Source organism: Macrobrachium rosenbergii, chromosome 5, assembly GCF_040412425.1.
Source record: "Macrobrachium rosenbergii isolate ZJJX-2024 chromosome 5, ASM4041242v1, whole genome shotgun sequence".
Classification (NCBI taxonomy): domain Eukaryota; kingdom Metazoa; phylum Arthropoda; class Malacostraca; order Decapoda; family Palaemonidae; genus Macrobrachium; species Macrobrachium rosenbergii.
In genome coordinates, this window is record NC_089745.1 from 34,791,213 (window position 1) to 34,805,489 (window position 14,277).

At 35.3% G+C, this 14,277-nt stretch overlaps 1 protein-coding gene across 1 annotated transcript in view; it reads left to right on the forward strand.

The window, feature by feature from the left end:
• Positions 1-3,498: 3,498 nt before the first annotated feature.
• Positions 3,499-14,277, forward strand: part of LOC136838646 (roundabout homolog 2-like) — a 170,191-nt gene continuing 159,412 nt past the window's right edge. Inside the window, exons 1-2 of the mRNA XM_067103957.1 lie at positions 3,499-3,741; positions 12,580-12,749. The gene's annotated coding sequence lies outside the window, so the exon portion shown is untranslated. The remainder of the gene's footprint in view (positions 3,742-12,579; positions 12,750-14,277) is intronic.

The following is a 14,277-nucleotide window of genomic DNA, read 5'->3' on the forward strand; positions in this document are numbered from 1 at the left end:
GCTAAATGAGTCGTAAACGCGTAAATGAATTGCTGCAAACCCGTTCATCGCATATCGTTGATCTCGGTAATCTCGTTCCATTGAATGTACGCGTGTGCTGAGGCCGTAGGGGGCCAAAGCCTATAGGAGCGTGTTTTATTTGTCTTTGTTTGCGTTTGTTTGTCTTTGCGTATTTACGCTATTCAAGTTATGTACTCAGGCCTTGTGCGTACTAACGTTTTCTTCATTGCATTTATTCTTGACATTTTCATGATGGTCTCTTTGTTTGTATCTGTGAGTGTTTGTTGGTATTTTCGTTATCTGTCTTGTGTTTTCACATATCAGTAAGTATGTGCATCTGTTTTGCGCCAGTTTCTGTCTGTGTGTGTGTGTGTGTACATAGGTGGGTCAACGCGTATTAACGTGTTTGTTTTTGCGTATTTAAAATGCTTGTTCGTGTGTACACGTGTTGTGCCATTTTCTCATGCTCGCGCGTGGTTAAGTGAGTGTGTGTGTGTGTGCATGCATAATGTGTGTGTGTGTGTGTGTGTGTGTGCCATTCTGTCGTACGGAGTTGGACGTTTTTCCTGCACCTTTTTTTTTTTAACGTCTTCCTCGTAACTACGGTCATTGTCAGGTCATCACATGATAAGAAGTCTTCCAAACTTTTTTATTACTAGGAGCATGGCCGTCGAGTTTTTCTCCCCTTTTCTTATCCTTTTCCTTCCGTTTTTATCTCTTTTTAACGATGGTATTTCCAGGCCAGTGAATTATGTACACCTGTAATGATTAAATATTTTTTTATTTTAGTCATTGTTTTTATCCTTAAGTTAGGGAGAGGGATGTTGGCAAATATAGATAAACACAACATAAACATATGAACATACATATCAGTTTTCTTTGGTTAACAACTTATCTTCTTCTTCTTCTTCTTCTTCTTCTTCTTCTTCTTCTTCTTCTTCTTCTTCTTCTTCTTCTTCTTCTTCTTCTTCTTTTCTTCTTTTAACGTGATTTTTCCCATTTTTTTGTGGGGGTAAGCACAATGCCTTCTTTGAAGGACTTTATATATGTGTGTATATGTATATGTATATGTATATATATATATATATATATATATATATATATATATATATATATATATATATATATATATTTCTTTATATTTATACATACATACATACATACATATATATATATACACACTTTATATATATAATATATATATATATATATATATATATATATATATATATATATATATATATATATATATATATATAAAGAATAGCATGAAATGTTTTAAGAGTCACCTTCGATCCCTAATTCAGTAATTGAAAGTAAGATATACTGGATCAAAGTCCGGTGAAAATAAAATGTTGTTCCTACATTCTGTTTTAAATGAAATCGAGTTTTTTTTTTATAAAGACGTCTGTTTACACATTTATATATGCATAAACCATGATGATAACGTTCATTCAAAGGCTTGATAAACTGAATATGTTACAAAGCATATTAAATGCAAATTATATACATGTACGTCAGTATACTATTAACTGTACATCAGTACAATTATCTGTAAATTTAAAACATATATTGTGCTTTCATTTATCCAGTTATAAAAATATGTCGACGAGCTTATAAGCATACGTATATATTATGTGCTGATGCACGCATTTCACACACAGTAATGAATGACATCATGTATGCAAGACGGTATCACTTAAGAGTAATGTCGATTTCTATATATATATATATATATATATATATATATATATATATATATATATATATATATATATATATATATATATCTATACATACATATATACATCTATACATACACCCACAAAAACATACACATACGTAACGACACACCCACCGCACAACTGGTGTCAGAGATGAATGATCTGAACAGAAAATTCAGACTATGAGTTACCACAAACTAAGATGTGTGTATGTATATGTATATATATATATATATATATATATATATATATATATATATATATATATATATATATATGCATATACACTTACATACATACATAATATGAATTTGGGAGGTGTAATCTGTATGTTTGAATTCCATGAATTTTCCTTCTAAATTTGCTGTGTGCGTGATAACGAAATAGGTTTTTATTGTATGTGCGTAGGAAAATCTCCCCATTTATCTAGGCCAGCCTGTCTGTGTTTATAATTTTTTTTTTTATTCGAACTTAGAATAGGTAAATTTACAGAATTCTTTAGAATAGATGAATTACATGATTCTTTCAAAAGCTTTGTGAGGTTTGTACGTCCTTTTGAACAATACCTTATAGTTTTTAGTATTTGTGAACATTTTTTGGCTTCCAGTGTAGTGTGCTCTCTCTCTCTCTCTCTCTCTCTCTCTCTCTCTCTCTCTCTCTCTCTCTCTCATAGCGCGAGTCACACATGGAACCTTCCGTCGTCCTGGTTACTTAAACATGCACCCGGATATTATGGAAATAGGAACCCTATTATGAATAGAATGGCGTCGAAATTTCCTTACTCGTTTCTCTCAAGAAACTATAGTATAAGTGAATACTGAAACGCGACACAAATTTTGTATGTAAATTGCATGTTTTCAAACTACTGAAGTTTTTTTAAGATCGCTGAATGTCCTGACTGCTTTTTTTTTGTAATGTCTTTGTTTTTTTGGGTAAATGGGTTCAAGCTTTTTACGATATGCATTCTCTGTAAATGTTCCTAATGACAAGCTACTCAGCAAAGCTATTGTGGGTTGTCATTCTTTTTATATATTTACCCTTTGAACAAACTAACATTTTTTCTCTCCCGGTGGATGGGCGTTTTGTATGTTCTCTTAAAACCGAGACCTCCTCTGATCATAATATATGCATTCAGCCCCAAACGAGGTTTTAAATCATCCTCCATGTATTATATTCCCGATACCTTGGAAATGTGCGTAATGTGCCAGCCTGCGGTGCTCATTCCGACCATTTATGTGGCAGGAGCCTCCATAGCTTCGCCCTCAAAGATAACATTAACCCCCCGCAGCACCGCCCCACCCATATGCTCCATGGAGGCACTTAGCCTGATCAGCCGGTGAAATTTTCCTTCCATTCGGAAAGATATATAGGTGTGGCATTACTTGGCTCCTGCGCCATTTTCTGGAATGGATGCATCTGTTTCCTATCACGTGGGAGAGTCGGCTGTCTTTTGTTTACTTGGCGTGTTGTTTCTCCTGGCATCAGTGCCCTCCAGTGTTCTTTCTTTGTGTTCCGTCTCGGTTTTACTCGTGATTTTTCATTCAAATATGAGCGCCTTTTGCGTCATGCGTGATGTATACTCCCGCAGGTTTTATGATGAATATCCGTGCTGGTAACCCTTTCTTGTGTTTGTTGGCACCTCTTGTGTTGAGTGATTTTATTCTTCAAAGTGTCATTTTAGTTGCACGCTCAGCATAGCATTCCTTGTCTGTACATTATTAATGAATAAGATGCTATCAAATATATATTCTAAGTTCAGTGTTTTTGTTACCAGCACACAATACATTTAAGTCACATCCAAATGCATTTATTAATAACAAGAAGAACGATGATGAAACGAAGTGTAAAAGTCATCTAAAGCTTCTCTTAAATTTGCAGGTTCGTCCCGATCCCCGAGGATCACAGAGCACCCGACGGACATCACCGTCCCCAGGAGCGAGCCGGCAACTCTCAACTGCAAAGCCGAGGGCAAACCTCCCCCAACCATCAGGTGGTTTAAAGATGGACAGATTGTGAGGTGAGTGACTGGTGCGTTGAATATTATCCTCATAGGTCTCCCGATGTTAATTTGATTCGAGCCGCTGCTCTGGCATTTGTTCAGTCGGTCCTCTGGGATAAAGAGTACCGTCATTGCTGGATGTCTGTGCAAATTCGGGGCTATGTTGGTATGCGCCGTCACGTTTTTTTACGTTTGGTTTTCCTTTTTTGTCTTCGCTTTTTAACTGAAATAGAAATTGATTTGCCGCAGAATATTTGCACACTTAACGTTTGCCGTCCTCTCAGCGCCCCAGGAATGAGTTTTGGAGGGTAGCTGGTGCATAAAGCAGTAGGGGCTTCAAGAGAACGGTTCAGGATGAAATGCATTTTGGTTGAGGTTGGCGCATGGAAGGGTCTTGGGTTTGCAAGTACAATTCATTTTGAAACTGGGGGAAATTTATCGCCTATTTTAGTCGGACTTTTATTCAGTTATCACAATTGTTACATTATATATATTATATATATATATATATATATATATATATATATATATATATATATATATATATAACTTTTATTCAGTTATCACAATTGTTATATATATATATATATATATATATATATATATATATATATATTATAATATGAAACAAAATTTCATCTTATAGTGCATGGGTCCAGAGAAAAAATCAGCACGATGGTCACTTACTCGTTCATACTTTAACTTTTCAAACGTAAATGAAACTTTTTTTTTTTTTTTTATAGAAAACTTCCAGCAGGGTGTCGAAACCCTCTACTCTCACTGCCATTTGCCTTTGCCTTCCATGCAATCTCGCACTTCCTGAGTTTTAAGTCCCCTCCTTTCTGGTACCTCTTTCACGGTCGAGGTCCTCTCCTCCTCCCCCCTCCCTCTCTCTTCACAATCTTTTGCTTATAGCCCCTCTTTAAAAACTTTTAATAGCTAACATGTCTTTTATACCATTCATCATCAACACCCCCACATTTCCTCTCTCTTAATTTTATCATAAGTTTAACTGTGCCCGTTTATGTCATGAACAGGTTTTCTCTCTGCTTTCAAACTGCTCATATAGGCTGTTTCATAACAAAGACTGAATTCACTCAACCTCTTCCTTGACCAAATCTACACTTTTCTTCTCAGGTGAACTAAGTAATGGTTTGCCCTATTAATCTTACAGTCATAACTTTACTTTTACACAGTGGAACAACTACTCTAGTCGTCCAATCCTTCAGAACCTTTCCATCAACTGTAAATTCCCTACAAACCGCTCAATCACGCTTCCACGACCATACTGCATCCTCTCTTGTAATTAAATCAACTCATGGTGTCTTTCCATTTTTCAACCTCATATTTACCCACTAAGTTTTTCATCTTTCACTTTCACGAGCATTTTTAAACTTATGCAGGCAGTTTCCGCTTTTCGCCATTCAGCTCTGCCTTTTTTCGATCTTCCAACTTCATCAAATTTTCAAAGTACTCACTACGAACGAAACTGCATTCGCTTCAGACAACATCCCTCCATTTCGTTCTTTCATTCTGAGGTCCGTAGAATAACTTATTCTCCCTAAAAGTTCTCATCTTTTTAAATTCCAAGTAATCTCATTTTCATCATTAAAGTATACATATATACATTTATACATATATATATATATATATATATATATGTATATATATATATATTACATATATATGTTTATATATATATGTATATTATATATTTATTCATTTATATATATATATATATATATATATATATATATATATATATATATATTATATTGAAATATATATGTAAACCCAAGGAGTTATTTAAACCTATAAACACCCATAGTTTTAGTTTTCTGTAAAAGAAAACTATTGTGCCGGCTTTGTCTGTCCGTCCACACTTTTTCTGTCAGCCCTCAGATCTTAAAAATTACTGAGGCTAGAGGGCTGCAAATTGGTATGTTGATCATCCACCCTTCAATCATCAGACATACCAGATTGCAACCCTATAGCCTCAGTAGTTTTTATCTTATTTAAGGTTAAAGTTAGCCATAAACATGCGTCTGGCAACAATAACGAGACCACCGAAAAATAAACCTAGTTTCGGTGGCCTTGATTATACGCTGTACAGAAAACTCGATTGCGCCGAAAAAACTTCGGCGCATTTATTACTTGTTTGTTTTGTTGACGAGGAAAGGTAAATCATTTAAGGACTAAGATTCAGAAGGAAAGTTACCTTTCAGTGATTTTATTTATCAATTCACGTTTTGTGTTGAATAGTGAATAGCACCCATGATTGGTACAAACTCTTCAATGTTCAGGTCTTTTCTTACAGACTTAACAATTTGTGCATTGAGAGTATAGTCTTCTAGCCATGAAGGTAAGTATTTGTTACTTGCCTTAAATATGTGCCTCCGTTTTATCCATTCTTTATTTCATCCAGCCTTTTGACGTGCTTTTGTTACGATTCAAATCAATATCTCTCATGGATCATCTCCTTACCTATTCTGTTCCTTTACCTAAATTATTTCATAGACCTTGGTGCATTTTCTTACAACCACTTGTCTGTAATTATTTTCGTGTTCATTTCCTCTGCTTAGCGTTCAATATCGTGCTATTTGATACTTGTATTGCATTGTATTACTACACAAAGCTTTTGTGCAAACAATTCCGTGTTTTCTTCCTTTTGGTTTGTTTCATTTTGAAACCTTTCCTAGTGTCCTTCTTAGATCTCCATGTGTATCTTTTGTCATTGTTAGCGTCCTTGATATTGTGCTATTTGTATTGAAGTGTATTACATTCATTTTAGGGAAATCCAATTAATTTGTGCATATGGTATAACCCATATCTATGACGTGTGTCTTGTGATATTTATTTAGTCATTTATGCTGTCAAGAATAGCCATCATCTCTAACTGACATTGTTTGTGTGAAAGGGACAGTCATGGTAGAAGTCTCCGGCTTTTAGTTTTCTGAAAAGAAAACTACAGTATTGTGCCGGCTTTGTTTGTCCATCCGCACTTTTTCTGTCCGCCCTCGGATCTTAAAAACAGAGGCTAGAGGGCTGCAAATTTTTATGTTGATTATCCACCCTCCAATCATCAATTATACTAAATTGCAGCCCTCTAGTATCAGTGTTTTTTTTTATTTAAGGTTATGTAGGCTAGGCCACCACCGGGCCGTGGTTAAAGTTTCATGGGCCGCAGTTCATATAGCGAGACCACCGAAAGATAGATCTGTTTTCGATGGCCTTGATTATACGATGTACAGAAAACTCGATTGCGCTAAAGAAACTTCGGCGCATTTTTTACTCGTTTTATCCTATCATATCACTTTAACTTTACCAGTTTATTTTATCTCTGAAGAGGTTTCAAGAGTCACTCACAAAAATGAATACGCCACTGTAGAGATTCGGTATACGCTGACAACGTACACCTGAGAGAGAGAGAGAGAGAGAGAGAGAGAGAGGGGGGGAGTTTGGCAAGGAGGAAGTTTGGAAAGGTCAATTAAAAGTTTGTTTGCTGAATGAGGCGTGTGTCAGGACATATAGAGTGGGGAGCAATTAATTGATTGTAAAAGTAGACTTTTCAGGTAAGATGCGTAATCTTCCCCCCTGCCTTATGATGTATTTATAGGAAGGCTAATGAGGAAAGTTTGGGAATTGATCCGATACTAAGGCTGGATTCCAGAAAGAAAAATATAAAGGTCTACTGCGTGTGTTGTTTCTGAATCCAGCCTTAGATGTTGGTATTAAAGGAAAAGATTAAAAACGAATGAAAGTTTTTGGATGTTCTCGTCAAAAAGAGAATGTTGGATGAAAGAAGATTAACTGTCCATTTTAGGAAGGTATTTTGAGACAGAATAAGATCGTGGACTCATCTGCTTCTACGCTTTAACTCATATCACTTTGATGCGCTTTTGGCATTTTGATTACGAAAGCGTCTGTATCGTAAATACACTAAGTGGCGTAACGGATGAGGAAACTTCCATCTGTTAACTGCTTGTTCACCGTTCTGTTTCAGTTAATTTTCAACCATCATGTATAAGACATTTTTTGGACTTGAATGTCTGGGCCCGTTTTGTAAGGGTTGCCTCATTAAAATTGAAGATATTTTGAAGAAAAGCAAAGTCAGAACAACTAAAATAGTCATTTGGTTTTAATTATCACAGATTTTTCGGCTTAACCGTGAATGAACGTGTAGATATTTTATAACCCAATGATACTCAACTTCCTTCATTATTTGCCCATCTATATAGCTGTTAAACAGGTATCGAATGATGAAACTCCTCTTTGTTGAACCACTTTTACACCGAAGTAGTCACTCTTCCTGCTGGGTATTCTTACATCACAGAAATAAATAATTGTACACACCATACATTCTCAACAAACTCAGCATGACATCTGTGTTAATTCTGTCATAAGTATTCACACGACTTGTATTGTTTGCCCTTTACGCTCAAATTTTTCATATACCTTTTTTTTATGAGTATTTGAGCCACTTACCGAATTCGTTGTTGAAATGCACACTGCTGTTCCTCTCACGGGCCCTCTTTGTTACCGTTTCAGTCAGTGCCTTCAATGCACCTACCCAGGTGTCCTAAGCACTGCTATGCTCCTACTGTTCATACAGTATCCATTCTCATCTTTCTTCAAAATGATTTTGAACCAACCCTCCCTGGGACAAACAAGCCTTGCCCGTCTGGGTAGGGTACTCTCACTATCACCACCCTGCTTTAGGCATTGATGGAACTTTAACACTCTTTTACATTGTAGTTATCCTTATTACCTTCTTAGCTGTTCCACCGCCATCATCACATTTTCATTAACTCTTTCAACCCTTACTTTATTCAGTTTTGCCCCTTTCGATCTGTATAATTGCATTCCGCGACCCTCCAAATGCCCACTCCATCGAATCTACTCAAGACTGGATTCTCTTCTGACTGTGTCCGCTTGTTTTTTTTTTTTTTTGCTCACTAGTACATTCATCTCGAACATCTCTTTGCCATCCCTTCTTTTCTCTCTCACTCTTTTCGTGACTCACTTATTTTTTATTTGCAATATCTGCACATTGGTCTCCCCTATGCTAAAAAGCAATTTCCCTTTTCATTCTTTAATCCTCTTATTTCATCGTCTCGCTATACAATTTTTAAGTCTCCTCAATAAGCACCTGTATCCCTAAGCATTCCTTGCTGAACAGTGACCCCTTCCTTGAATCTTTTAAGCTCCATATCAACACTATTTACTTATATATATATGTGTGTGTGTATATATACTGTATATATATACATACACATACATATGTATATACACATATACATACATACGTACATATAAATATTAAGCCACAAATATCGTTTAATATCCAATTTACTATGCATTGAGGATAACTTTCACCTGCGCCCAAGCGGGTGGTAAAAGTTACTATCATTATTTCTAAACGAGGCAACGGTTCCAATCCTACCAGGGACAGTTATAATACCCCTTGTGTGTAATTTATTTCCAAGGTATAATGAATTGGATATTAAACAATAGTTGAGATTTGATATTTGCAAATAAAAAGTCACGCGTTCGAGAGTGAGAAAATGCACATATATATATATATATATATATATATATATATATATATATATATATATATATATATATATATATATATATATATATATATATATATATATATATATATATATATATATATATATATATGTAGGTATGTGTAGTGCATGTATGTATGTATATGTATATTTATATATATGTATATATATTGTGTGTATGTATATATATGCCCACAGGTTTACATGTGGGTATAGATATAGGGAAGCTGAAAAGACTAGCCCTCTATCGGTTATTGCCAGAAATAATGGAGATTTCAGAAAACCCTCTTTGAACGTTGAAAAACACCCAAATATAAGATTTAAAAAAAAATATGCTACCATTAAGTCACAGAAATCTGTACCTTCCCGGAGATAGGGGGTAAACCCCTCTTTTCAGTACATTGATATTTTACGTGGTACTTCAGGTTTTTATCTCACGCACAAACATGCACACACATACATATGCACACAGTCGAAAAATACCAAAATGCAGAAATATATATACAACTGACAATAGGCAATGGCAAATATACCTAAATTTAGTAGATTAAATTATGTATATATATATATATATATATATATATATATATATATATATATATATATATATATATATATATATATATAATTACATAGTCCTGAAATGATGTTGATTTTTTCTGAAAAACTCAAGGATTGTTAAGCCTTTAACTTTAAGTGATGTAGGTATTATACCTTTTACGTGTGAAGACAGTAGATTTGAGGATGATTTCCATGATCATGTAATAACAGGCAGTTTAGATATTCTTAATGATGACATGACTGTTTGGGTCTTGTAGAACCTATCAATGGATCCCCTTACCTCTTCATTGTTGTTGAAGTGTAGAAGAGACCTCAAGATTTGGAACCTCTTGGAAGACATGAAGTCCACCACCTGGGGTACTCTGGTTCTAGTTGACCAGTAGTCATCCAGACTGGGCAAGCTACACACATTTATATAAAAGACGATTCCGAGGAACACTACAGCTCATGCATCTGTGGAGAAGGTGGAGTTGACATCCTTGTGGTGGGTGTACAGGTTTGTCTATTGTGAAGAAGTCCTGGGAGTATTCGTTAGAGTTTTCCACAGTAGCTGGTTGGGATAGGAGGGTGGCTAATGCCTTCATTGTCCCTCCAATCCCCTTGAGTACTCCTCTGCTACTTAATTGCCAGAATGGGCATCACTTCCACATATTCCTCTTCATCTGGGAAGGTCTCTGGCACTATAGCAGTTGATGGAGGTATCTGCAACAAGGAGAGTTATTTTGTCCCTCACCGATATATAGAAAGAATAAATATATCCTTTTAACTCATTCTTCAATGTTTCACATAAGAACTGTATGTAAATTGCTTTACATAAATATATATCCTATTTAACTTGTTCCTCTAAATTATATATCTTTGCTTTACTTTTTTTTTTAAAAGAAACACCCGTGCTTGCACTAGGAGGATCCAAACCATCACTTGGAACCCCTGAATAGGAAATCGGAACATTCAGGGTCTAGTATTGTCTTCGTCCTCGACGTCGATCTTATGTTCATTGTTGACACTCTCAGCAAGGGCAATCCATATGTCCAAAGGGCGTAGGTCAGGGGATTTCTCACTTCTGTAGAAACTCCTCGGGGTGAAAGTGATGGAAGGCTGACAGAGAAGGGAATAAAGCAGTATAAATATATCCTTTTAACTTGACCCTTTAAATTGTCCCTTTAACTCGGTCTTTTAAGTTGACCTTTCACTCGTCCTCTTAAGTTATCCTTCAATTCATATATATTTTCCTTATTTCATTTAAAAAACAAATCATTGAATGAATTATGGTCACATGGTATTGCACACACACAAGTTTGTAGTCGTAAAATATACAATAATGTGCAAGTTATATGTATTATTTTTTCTAGTTTAAATTATCATATATAGCTAAACTAAAATCTAAAACAGGTACTGTATTTCAAAAAACAATCTTCGAATGAATGATTCACATGCTCTTTCATGTAAATACAGGTTTACACACAAAAAATATGCAGCACTAGAACACTTTTAAATTTTATTTTCTCAAATACATAATTTCATAATTTGCTTTAGTAAACCTAAAAATGGAACTGTAATTAAGAAAAATCCTCAAATGAATGATAGTCAAATGTTATTTTACTTACATGTTGGTTATGTGCATAAAGTACGCAATATTTTGCAAAATTTATAGATATTTTCTGTGTAGTATAATTTTACATGTTACTAAACCAAAATATGAAAATATGCAGTATTGCAACACTCTTGTATATTGTACAGTATTCTGTTAAAGCACAATATATCATAAATTACTAAACTAGAATCTGAAAAAAAATGTAGTGCGTTTCAGAATGAAACTCTTGAATAAATGGGAATCACTTGTTATTCCATGCAAATACAGGTTTGTATGCGTAGCTCTGCATATTATGGAACACTTTTCAGTCATTTATTAGGGAATCAGCAGCTAGGCCGGTGCAGGCATGGCTTCATTTGCGGGGAAATGGCGACAAGACCCTTGCAGGCAAGATGTGGTTTTATCGGACCTTGGGCAATAAGGCCACAGACTTCACTGTTCTATCTTGTGGGTATTTAGCACTCATTATTACCTCAGCTTATTTTCACTATCATCATCACTAAACTTTGAAATTCATTCATGGTCATTTTGCTCGACTTTCAAAGAACTACATTCGTTGTGGAGATCATAAGAATGGGAATTATCGGAGGCGCTTCTGGCTACTTTCTGGCTTTCGTTCTCTTGCAGCTCCTATGTTTGAAGAGGAGGTCATCTGTGATTGGCTGGGATTCAAGGTGATCCTTTCTCCTGTTGGCTGGTTCAGTATCGCCCTATCTGAGCAGTCACATGTGTAGCGCATGGTGTTTTTACTTGTTGGTCTACGTAGCCCATGTGAGATCTTGCCAGAAAAAGAGCTAGTTGTCACTGTTGTATTGATGAATTAAATTAACAGTATAAACATTAAATTTTAGTTTCATAGGTCGGTGAAACTCATCTGAATATTTACGTTAGCATAGTAAATATATGATTTTATTGCCTTCTTTGTTTCAAATTAAAATTAAGAGATATTTAAAATTTCATAGCAGGTTTATAATGTATTTTGGCCAAACTTAGAAATTCATTATTAGTGATACTCCTAATATAGTTAGGAACTGACGCGGTGATTGATTTCAGGCGATTTCCTTTTCTTTATTTGTAAATCTTGTACTGTATTAAAACCAACCCTCTGTCTTTCACCATCAACAGGACATCCCCGCAGGATCCCAAGTCTCAGCGGGTCCTGCTGCCAACAGGATCGCTGTTCTTCCTTCGCGTCGTCCATGGGAAGAAAGAGGACGATGCCGGTGTCTACTGGTGCCAGGCGACGAATGAAGTTGGCACCGTCACCTCTAATAATGCCACCTTGGAAATAGCAGGTATGTGTATTCTAATATCTCTCTCTCTCTCTCTCTCTCTCTCTCTCTCTCTCTCTCTCTCTCTCTCTCTCTCTCTCTCTCTCTCTCTCTCTTCACAATATTCCACGAAGTGTTTTCTTGTACGATTTTAGTGGAAGATTGTTTTGTCGACCATTTTTCTAGACCGAAGTTGGCTTCTTCGTTAATGTGAGTGTCTGTGAATGGAGGAAAATAGGTTACTTTTGTTCGGTACAACCTAAACCAAGTGAGACAGCTGGGCATCGCTTTATCGGATTTAATGTTCAAGGAAGTCAAATTATTTTCTTCTTCTCTTTCATTTCTCAGTGATTATTCCTTCTCAAATGATGGCTTGTGAAACAGTTCGATATTTTTAATTGTGGGGGAATAGATTCTCAATATCAGGATGAAAATAAACTATTTCAATATTTTGTAATTATAATTAAAATAGTAATTACATAACAGCCAATATCCTATTTAAACTGCTAATGGTACCTAAGTAATAATGTATTTAAATTTGTGAAGACACAGAAGGCGTTGTTTTCATAATCATGGCTTGTATAACAATATTTTCAAGGGTGCTGAAGTAAATAAATTCCAAGTGAGCTGAAGTAGATAAACAAGCTGAAGTAAATTCCACAAATCGATGACCCAATCGACTTTTGACGACACTCGGAACTGTATCGTATGGTGAAGCAAAGTAATGAAGTCTTCTGCAAATTAGGAACGTCAAAGTTCACACATGGGGACAGTGTGACAGCCTTTCTGAAATGATACAAATTTGCAATACTGAAAAACATGATCAGAACTACCAATATTTAAATTAACACTTCAAACTGAGGAATATAACTTTAAATTCACGAAATTAAATTATTTTTCACTTCACAAACTTCCAAATTCATTTACCGATCACTTGGTGGTGGTTTATAGCAGACTGATCCGGTAACGCACAGAAAACGCAAGGAAAAAAATTCAAGGAGAGTTAAGTACAAACAAAAAGCGAAAAACAGACAAGGACGCTAAAGACATGAAACACGAACTCTAGGTTTAAAGACCAATTGGCAGACATTCGCACAAATATCTCTTTTTCACATTAATTACAAAAAAAAAAAAAAGTTTCCGCCACGATTTCAGTGGTGGGATGAATATCATTCAACTTGAAAATTTTTGCAATATAAACAGCTCATGTTTATAATTAAATGTATTTGCTTACCTGTAAAATGATTCATGGCTTCAGTTTCTCACTTCCGTCATCAAACGTCGCCATTGCGAACTCCGTAACTTTCTGACATTGCAAATGAAGTGACAAGATAGAAGAAAAAATAAAATGCCCTTAGTTAGATTCGGTGTTTTATGACCAGCTGATGTACATTGACATCTTTCCTTGTAGTTTTGATGAAGAAACCAAATGACGAAATAACTCTGATATAACAGTCAATGTAAATTTTCTGAAGTTTTGAGGATATATATTTCCCTTAATAATTAAATTTGATATGGATTGGCATTGAATAGAATCTGTATTCTATTGAGA